Source organism: Nicotiana sylvestris, chromosome 5 (assembly GCF_000393655.2).
Source record: "Nicotiana sylvestris chromosome 5, ASM39365v2, whole genome shotgun sequence".
NCBI classification, from domain to species: Eukaryota; Viridiplantae; Streptophyta; class Magnoliopsida; order Solanales; family Solanaceae; genus Nicotiana; species Nicotiana sylvestris.
The window spans coordinates 147,314,796-147,325,627 of NC_091061.1; positions in this window are offsets into that span (position 1 = coordinate 147,314,796).

Sequence of the window (10,832 nt, forward strand, 5' to 3'; positions counted from 1 at the left end):
ATGCGGATGTGGTCAAAAGGTAATATGTTTAACCCTTTTGCGGTACTAATATTCTCCGATTGGGATGACGAAGGCTTCGTTCTCGCTACCCAAATATTGTCAGCCCTTTGCAAACCCTTTGAGCCGGTTACTTTTCTTTGATTACACTCTTTGGAACTCAAAAATGCTGTTAAAAGATGAAGAAATACAAAACAAAAAAACAAAAACAAAAAAAGAAAAGAAAAATCAAATCAAAGTTCCATAAACTACGTTTGACTTGATTCCGAAAGGATACGTAGGCATCCTCTCTCTGGGGTTCAGTCACACCAAAAAAAAATCCACATTTCCCCAAAGTTGAAACTGGGGCAAAAGTTATAATGATTCGGCAATAGTTTTTGCTTGAAAGGTTACAAAGTTGTAATTCAATCCATATTCTTTTACCCTAAACCCTGTTCAAGTCCTTCCGATCAATCATTAAAGATGCTCAAAATTGGAGGATATGGTTGCCTGGATCTGATACATAAAAATGAAAGAAATAAAATGAGAGACTCTTATTGGTAAAAACCCACACGAGCACCATGAGGCGATAGTAAGTAGAGAAATTGAAAATGAGAGAGTCTTGTTAGTGAAAACTCGCAAAGAGCACTATTAGGCGGCAGTAAGAAGAGAAATAGGAGAGGTCAGCTGGTAAAAACCTGAAAAGGGCGCCACTGATCGAAAAGGGGATCCTCACAGCCATCAGTATTGATAGAGTCCTGGCAAGGTTTCTCGGTTTTGAGGTATGGGTTATGATGTGTTTATGAGAGTTGGATGGTTTACATAGATCGGGTATCTAATCCAAGAAGCATGTCATGTCCATTTAAGTCTGCGTGCACTCCAGATAAGTCTGTCTTTCCTTCCCCCGAAAAGGATACCTCTCGTCTAAATTCATTATCATGTCCATTGTTTACTTTTCTTTGAATCCCTTTCGGTCTAATTCTGCTCTGAAACTAATTCAAAGAAAAGATGGCAAGATCAGTTTACATGGTTTTGTTTGAGAAAAAGCCAATGTTCAAGAAAGGCACCTAGCCTCAGCAGGAGCATCAAGTCAATCTCGACTGGCCATGATGACCGATGCTTCGGAGTCAAAAACTCTTAAAAAGAAAGAAAATCAAAGTCAAATGCCCATAAAGGCAAAATAAGGTGGAAACAGGCCAAGTCCCACATAGGTTAATCATCATGTGAAGTTTGGGAAAAGTCGAGACCCCCGGGGTTTAGAAATGAAACCGATTCCCAAAGAGAAAGCAAGCAATGGAGATTATTATTAAAAGAGCAGGGCCAAGATCAAGTGATTGAAACAATCAAGGCCATAAAACCAACCACCATTTCAAACTAACAAATTGTTCTTTGTTTGAAAACAAGGGAAAATAGATGCAATTCAAAGCAACCTTGCAAGAAGCAGGTGCGTTAAAAGCAAAGTACATAGAGACCAAAATGGTTCTACAGTAGAAGTCAACCCAAAAGGGAAGTCCCCTCCAAATTCTTTATTTATTCTCCTAAACAAAATGAAAAGTGAAATCAAAAGAAAGAAAAGAAGAAAAGTACGAATCCATGGTAGTATAGGGTCACCAATCCTTAACCACAACTTTCCAACATAGGGTCCCTCTCCCTAGTTGATGCCGGCATAACTCGATGACTTTTCCAACATAGGGTCCAACTCCCTAGTTGATGCCGGCATAACCCGATGACGTTTTCAACATAGGGTTCCACCCCTAGTTGATGTCGGCATAACCCGATGACTTTCCAACATAGGATCCCACTCCATAGTTGATGCCGGCATAACCCGATGACTTTTCCAACATAGGGTCCCACTCCCTAGTTGATGTCGTCATAACCCGATGAGTTTTCCAACATAGGGACCTACTCCCTAGTTGATGCCGACATAACCCGATGATTTTCTAATAGGGTCTCCACTCCCTAGTTGATGCAAGCATAACCCGATGCCAGCATAACCTGATGCCAACATAGGGTCACCACTCACTAGTTGGATGATTTTCCAACAATAGGGTCTCCAATCCCTAGTTAATTTCATTTTAAATAAAGGGTCTGCACTCCCTAATCTCTTTTTTCGAAGGATACACAATTCTGATTTTATTGCTTTTAACAGTAAAGTAGTATAGAGTTTTGGTTACAAATAACTCACGAAATTTTCCTAGTAAAAACTGAGGCAGAAAATTTTTGTTCGTTTCGCTTATTTTGGTGTCTGAGCAGGTTATACCTCGAGACACAGGGTTCAAGACGACCAAAAGAAGGAGTCTCAATCCAGAATAAAAGGAAAAAGAAGAAAAGAAAAGAAGTGAACTCAAACCACAGAAGCAGAGAAAAGATGTGGACTACTCCCGACATGATTGAAGTCACAAGCTTTGTATGTCCCGCTTTGATCCGAAAAGCTGAAAAAGAATGAACCAGCATTTGCAGCTAACAAGCATCAAGATTCAGATCAGAGTCTGCAGGAAGAACCAGGCAAGACTCAAGATCAAGCTTCAGAAGGTTTATAGATAGGAATCTTGTAACTCGTAGCCGATAGGCTTAGTTAGTTTAATTTTTTATTTTTTATTTTGGTGTAATAAGGAGCTCAGCAAGCAGAAATAGCAGCAGCAACAATGAAATCACAGCTATTCGGTAGTCCCATCTACCAAAACATCCAGAACTACACCGACCTGATTCCTTTACAACCAAGGATATGTAGGCAACCTCCGAAGCAAGGTTTGGTCCACCTTTTTCAAATGCTTCCCAGGGAGTATCCAAATGGGCAAAAATCGCGCGTAATTGCTCACTTTATCTTTGCCCGAAAACTCGTTATGTTTTCGAGCAAAGAGGGGCAGATGCGAGCATGTGATTTTTGCCCGACTGGGAATACTCCTACAAAAATTCAAAAATAGGTTTTCTAAATTATTTTTAGTTTTATAGAATTTTTGTAGAATTTTCTTAATTAATTGTTTGCACTTTTGTGCACATTTGATATCCTTAAAATCATGAAAAATACAACAAAAATGTCAAAATTTCATGCATTGCATTTTAATTTTGTTTTTGTATAATTAAGGTTAATTTGTTAGTTAATTGCTTTATTAAACAGAAAATCGCAAAAAAAAATTGGTCATGTTATATTTTAGCCTTAACTTTAAATTAGTAATTTCAATAGTTTTAAAATTGATTGTTCAAATATTAGAAATAGTTAGTTAGGTTTTTTTCATAATTTAGATTTGATTTAGGACCTAATCTAGGTTTTTAAATTAATTTAGGATTTTAAAATAAAAGAAGAAGAAAAAGGAAATACAAGGGGGGGGGGGGGATTAAAGAAAGTATTTGAAAATTTGGCCAAATCTTACATAGCCCAAAAAATGCCCCAAATCTGCCAATTTTTAAGCCCAACTCCCTTTAAAAATCTGGTCCACCCCCTAATAGACTAAACGACATAGTTTCCCCTCACCTTTAATCCCAACCATATAACTATCCGAACCCCCCCCCCCCCAAAAAAAACCATAAATCCGTCTCATTTAGATACTTAAAACCCAAGCCGCCCTTGAACCCCTCACCGACTCTTCCCTCTTCTGCCGCCTGAAAATCGCCTCACGGCGGTGGACCACTACCAAACCACCCCAAAACTTAACCAGATAACCCCCAGACTCTCCCCTTCACTAAGCCACCCTTAGTTTCCCCAAATTCCTCACCAAATCACTGGAATCCAAGATCGAAAAAGCATAGAAACCCTAGCTTACCCTTTTTAAATATTTTATGTTTTCCTTTGAGTTTTCAAGACTCGATTTGGATTGAAACTTACGCTAGTTGATCGTTCTCAACAAGAACGATTGACTAAGGTATTTTTGATCTATTTCGGAGCTTTTCGGATTTGTTGAAGTCTTTTTTAATCTAGCTAGGTATATTTCCTTTTCTTTCTCCCTCTTTTCTTTCTTTTGTTCTTGCTTTCTCCTTTTCTCTAATTGTGCATGTGTTTGGCCTTTAGATTTAGTTGAAGTTGTGTGTTGATTAATTAGTTTTTGTCTGGAACTTAACGATTAGTCTAATCTTAAATACTCTGAAAGCATGCTAAATTGTTTGTTTGAAGTAAATTAGTTGCTATTTAGTTTAACTACATGATTTGTTTAATTAGGTTAGCTATTAGGTTTTATTGCATCATTGTTCCTGTTTCTCTTTTGTTACTATTTTTTCTTTTATTCAGTTTTGTTTGATTTTATAATGTAAATTAGCTAAGTGCCTTGATTTAGTCATTAGCTTAAGTTTAAATTAAGATATTTGCTTTAGCTGGGTTGCCTTGATTAAGTTTCAGTTGATTGTTTTTAAGTTTTAAATGGTTCAAATAATTGAAAAGGGTAATAACAAAGGTTTAAGAGGGTTAATTGAAAAATGATTCAAGGAATCCAAGTCTAGAATTGCCTAGGTGGTTCTAGAAGGTTCTAGAAGGGGTTAATCTATAATCAAACGATTGAAATTAGGTCAAATTGGGTTAAAAGGGTAATAACAAGAACTTAAAAGGGTAAATTGGGAAGTTAAATGGGAAAAAATATCAGAAGGTTCTGGTATTGGATAGTTGTCCCTATTTTTACTATGAAAATGCTGAATTTGGGTAAAAACAGGACAGACAACTGTACCAAATCTGTTAAAAGATGGTGTACTATCTGACATTTCAAAATTTTAGGGTAGAATATTTCTTCTTTATGCTATCTTTGTGCATTCTATATAAAGAATAGACCACCACTCATTCACACACACATACATTAGCATATTCATCTAAAAAGTTCCTCTAAATAAATATACAGAAGAGAAAAAGAAAAGGCTCCCTGCATTTTCTTTCTCTCAACATCAGTTTTTTTTGTTAAAATTTCCATACTGGTTCACCCTAATACTGTCTATTCCGATTCTAGGTACTCAAGTCAGCTTTGTTTCCTTGGTTTCTTGGCTGATTTTCTGCTGTGTTGCTTGTTTCTTATTGTTGTTTCCTCTCTAGCTTCAGCCAAAATTTCATTTTTGTTTCCCTTTGATTTTGCTGTTATAGGTATGTAATTTCTTCTCCTAGGATCATTTATGTTGTTATTTATAAATGTGATATGGTGTTTGCTCATGATCAGCGTTATGCCTATTGCTTTAGCCTATTAGTTTTGAACTTGTTTCAAATTTTTCCTTTGTTATTCAATGAATGGTGCCATAAGAATTGCCTCTCTTTGAGATTATTCTATTTGGTTAAAATAATATGTGATATTTTTGTGTCATGCTTGTGCTTGCATCATGAGTTATGATTTAGACTATTTTTGTTAGAACTATCTACTGTTTCATTACTCTGTTGCAATATGGTGCTAACAAACCTTCTTCGAAATGAAATTTTTATTTTTGTGATTGTATGTGGAGTTGTAACAAGAAAGAAAAGCTCTGAAATTATTTGGGTTGGAACCAAAATGCTGACTTGCAAAACAGCTCTGTAGCTGCCTTTGTAACTTGAAGCCTGTTTGAAAAATTATAACAAGGGAAAGAGCCCAAAACCATGTTAGGTATTGTTTTGATATAACATAAGTTTTTTTTTGTTTAAAAGCATACAGCCATGTCTAAGATGTTCTGTGATTTAGATTTTGGGATTATTTACTAACGAGCTGATTTGTATAAAATTAGTATGGAATGTGTTGTAATAATGCTTAAATTCAAATACTGTAATTAATAGTTGTTGGTTAGAGTATCTCTGTAAATTTTAAATTCAGTAATCCATTTGTGAGTTGGAAAGATGGCTTGTTCTCTCTAGATTATCTAGAATAGGGATAACACGAGATGGGCCAGACTTGTAAATTGGCCCAATTAGGGAATTACCTGAACATGTCTGGACCCAAGCAGCCGGGCCTGGGTACTAAACTAAAAACTTGGCCTTGATTATGAACTTATTTTTTATTAGTGTAATTCTAATCATGATTTAGGAAGTTAGAAATCATATTAGTATCGTTTATTTAAACTTGAATGCAATAATCTTCCTATGTAATTTTCATTCTCGTGTGAACCAAATTGGACTTGGACAATGTGTGCCATGCGTTTTTTTATGCTGAAACAATATCACAAAAGGCCCAGTCTATTTAAAATCGAAACTGGGCCAGATTTTGTAAACCTTTTATTGGCCAACTTCTCCCGTTTGGGTCCATAATAATTAGTTGCTATATTACACCAAATAGATAAACTCCTTTTATTCCAAATACATTCTTGGACTTTTTAAAATAATCTCAAAATAGTTTAGGAAATAATGTGAACATCGTAGTTTTTTCTTTAGGTGCGATTAATAAAAATCATTGTGACTATGGGTACAGTTCTCGTGATATAGTTATGATACGTAATTCCCAAATTCGGGTGTACATTTCATGTGACCCGATCATAACAACATTGAATAACAATAATAAAATAAACATATCACAAATTACGGGTGCATTTCATGTAGCGTGATTTATAATTTGATCAAAAGCGACAAGTGTACAACAATCGTTACTTGTTTCAAAATAACTCCATAAATAATTAAAAGCGGTTATAAAGTTAAAATGCATAATAGGTTTAAAACATATAATAAATCAGATAATTAAGCCAATTATTAATATTTAAGCGCCTGTGCTAGAACCACGAACCCGGGAATGCCATTCACCTTCTACCGGGTTAAAAGAATTCCTTACCTAATTTTCTGGTTTCGCAGACTTTTTAATAAGAGTCAAATTTCCTCAATTTGGGATTTAAAATTAACTGGTAACTTGGGACACCATAATTTATTCCAAGTGGCAACTCTAAATAAATAAATAATCTCATTTCGATTTATGTAACTTTAATTGGAAAAATTCCCTTATATCCCTTTTGGGTAAAAAGGAGGTGTGACAGAGGACAGGAGGCCTCGTGGACCAGGTGGTTTTAGCGGTGTTCCTTCTGGGGGTCAGTTCTACCACGACAGGGGTCGTCCCTATAGGTATGCTCAGACGGCTCGTCCAATTCACCGTGGTGCATCATCTGGCCATGGTTCTTACAGTTCTCATCAGGGCTCGTCATCTCTTAGTGACCTTCCAGCTCAGAGTTCATCCTGTGGTCTATCGGTTTAGAGATCATCTATACTGGGTCCTTCTACCAGTTATCCTGGTGCTCGAGGCTCCCTTCAATCCCCACTGTCATTGCCAGCACCAGGGAGTTTCTATGAGTGTGGCGAGTTTGGTCATATTAGGAGATATTGTCCCCACCTTACGGGAGGTCCAGCTCAACAGAGGAGTCAAACTACGACTTTAGCACCAGTTACTTAACCACCTGCACAGCTAGCTCGGGGTGGGGCCCAGTCAACTAGAGGGAACCCTATAGTGGGAAGCTGATCAGGTGGTGGTTAGGCCCGATTCTATGTTATTCCTGCCAGACGAGATATTATTGCTTCAGATGTAGTGATCACAGGTATTGTCTCAGTTTGCCATAGGGGTGCCTCTGTTATATTTGACCTTGGTTCTACATATTCGTATGTCTCATCATATTTTTCTCTTTATTTGGATATGCCCCGTGAGTCCTTAGTTTCATCTATTCATGTCTCTACGTCGGTGGGCGATACTATTGTTGTGGACCGTGTATATCGACCATGTGTATTGACTATTAGGAGTTTGGAGACTAGACTTGACCTCTTATTGCTTAGTATAGTCTATTTCGACGTGATCTTGGGTATGTATTGGTTGTCTCCATGTCATGTTGTTCTAAGTTATCACACCAAGACCCTGACGTTGGCGATGCCGTGGTTGTCGAGGATTTAGTGGAGAGGTTCTCTAGACTATGTTCCCACTAGAGTTATTTTATATTTGAAGGCCCAGCAAATAGTTGGGAAGGGTTGTTTAACCTATCTGGCCTTTGTGAGGGATTTTAGTGTTGATGCTTCCACTATTGATTCTGTTCCAGTCGTACAGGAGTTTTCGGACGTGTTTCCTACAGACCTGCTGGGCATGCCGCCCGACAAGGATATTTACTTTAGTATTGATTTGTTGCTAGGCACTGAGCCCATTTCTATTCCACTGTATCGTATGGTACCAGCTGAGTTGAAGGAATTGAAGGAGCAACTTCAGTAACTCCTCAATAAGGGGTTTATTCGTCCTAGCATGTCAACTTGGGGTGCACCAGTTCTGTTTGTGAAGAAGAAGGATGGTCCTATGAGGATGTGTATTGATTATAGGTAGTTGAACAAAGTTACAATCAAAAACAAGTATCCTTTGTCGCGTATTGATAATCTATTCGACCAGCTTCTGGGAGCGAGGGTGTTTTCCAAGATTGGTTTGAGGTATGGGTATCACCAGTTGAAGATTCAGGGCTCGGATATTCAAAAGATAGCCTTTAAGACCCGTTATGGTCATTATGAGTTCCTTATGATGTCTTTTGAGCTGACAAATGCCTCAGTAGCATTCATGCATCTGATGAACAGTGTGTTTATGCCTTATCTCGACTCGTTTGTTATAATGTTCATTAATGTATCCTAGTGTACTCTCGTAGCTAGGAAGAGCATTCCTAGCATTTAAATATTGTGTTGCAGTAGTTTTGCCATCACTTTAGGCTCTTATACAGTATATTGTGATGCTTCTTGGATCGGTATTGGGTGTGTCTTGATGCAGGAGGGTAGAGTTATTGATATACTCCGTGCCAGTTGAAGCCTCATAAGAAGCACTACCATGTTCATGATTTGGAGTTAGCTGCCATCGTTCATGCATTGAAGATTTTAAGGCATTATCTCTATGGTGTGTCTTGTGAGGTATTTACGGATCATCGAAGCCTCCAGCACTTGTCAAACAGAAGGATCTAAATTTGAGGTAGCGGATATGGTTGGAGCTGCTAAAGGACTATGATATGACCATTTTGTATCACCCCGAGAAGGCTAATATGGTGGCCGATGCCTTGAGTAGAAAGGAGGTGAGCATAGGTAGTATTGCAGTCATTCCCATTGGTGAGAAACCTCTTGTAGTCGATATTTAGGCTTTGGCCAACCAATCGTGAGATTGGATCTTTTGGAGCCCAGTCGGGCTTGTGTGATTTCTCGGTCTTCCTTATATTATTGCATCAGAGAGCGCCAGTATGATGATCCTAGTTTGTTTGTTCTCAAGGACAGGATTCAGCACGGTGATGCCGGAGATATGACTATTGGGGATGATGGGGATGATGGGGTATTGAGGATACAAGGTCGGATTTGTGTGCCTAATATGGATGGGCTACGTGAGTTGATTCTTGAGGAGGCCCACAATTTGCGGTATTCCATTCATCCAGGTGCCGCGAAGATGTATCAATACTTGAAGCAGAACTATTAGGGGAGGGGAATGAAGAAGGATATAGTGGGGTTTGTAGCTCAGTGCCTTAACTGTCAGCAGGTGAAGTATGAGCATTAGAGACCGGGTAGATTGCTTTAGAGGTTAGAGATTCCAAAGTGGAAATGGGAGCGGATCACCATGGATTTTGTAGTCGGGCTCCCACGGACTTCGAGGAAGTTCGATGCTATTTGGGTGATTGTGGATCGGCTGAACAAGTCCGCGCACTTCATTCTAGTTGGGACTACTTGTTTTTCAGAGTGGTTGGCTTAGATTAACATCCGATAGATCGTTCTCCTTCATGGGGTTCCAGTGTCCATCATTTCAGATCGAGGCACGCAGTTTACATCACAGTTCTAGAAGGCACTACGGCAAGAGTTGGGCACCCGGGTTGAGTTGAGAATAACATTTCACCCTCAGACGGACAAATAGTCTGAGAGTACTATTCAGGTATTGGAGGACATGCTACACGCTTGTGTCATTGATTTTGGGGGTTCGTGAGAACGGTTTCTGCCGCTCGTAGAGTTTGCCTACAACAATAGCTACCATGCGAGCATTCAGATGGCTCTGTATGAGGTTTTGTATAGGAGACAATGTAGATCTCTGGTGGGTGACTTTGAGCCGGGTGAGGCTAGGCTAATGGGTACCGACTTGGTTCAGGACGCATTGGACAAGGTTAAATTAATTCAGAAGCATCTTCGCACGGCGCAGTCTAGACATAAGATTTATGCTGATATGAAGGTCTGTGATGTTGCTTACATTGTTGGGAAGAAGGTCCTACTGAAGGTTTCACCCATGACGGGTGTTATGAGGTTCCGGAAGAAGGGCAAGTTGAGCCCTTGGTATATTCGGTCGTTTGAGGTACTTCAGAGGATTGGAAAGGTGGCTTGCGAGCTTGCCTTTCCACCTAATTTGTCGAGTGTGCATCCAGTATTTCATGTTTCTATGCTCCGGATGTATGTTGTAGATCCGTCTCATGTTTTGGATTTTAGCACAGTTCAGTTGGATGGTGATTTGACTTGTGATGTAGAGTCGGTGGCCATTTTTTGATCAGCAGGTTCGGAAGTTGATATCAAAGAACATAGTTTTAGTGAAGGTGCAGTGAAGAGATTAGCCCGTGGAAGAGGCTACTTGGGAGACCGAGCGGGAGATGCGGAGCAGATATCATGTAACGACCTGGACGGTCGTTTCATGAGTTACCACTCTGTTTCCCCCATCTCTACTTCTTATTGCCTTGTTCAACTGTATTTTGTGTTATCGCGTTGGTTGGCTCGGGTTCGGAGAGGGTTTTGGTAAGATTTGAGACACTTAGTCTCTTTTGAGTAAGCTTAAGTTGGAAAAGTTAACTGGATGTTGATTTATGTGTTAAAGGGATCGGATGTGAGTTCCAATGGTTTATATAGCTTCGGGAGGTGATTTGGGACTTAGAAGCGTGATCGGAATGTGTCTTGGAGGTCTAGAGTAGATTTAGGCTTTAATTGGCGAAATTGGAATTTTGGCGTTTTTCCGGTTGATAGGCGAGATTTTCATATA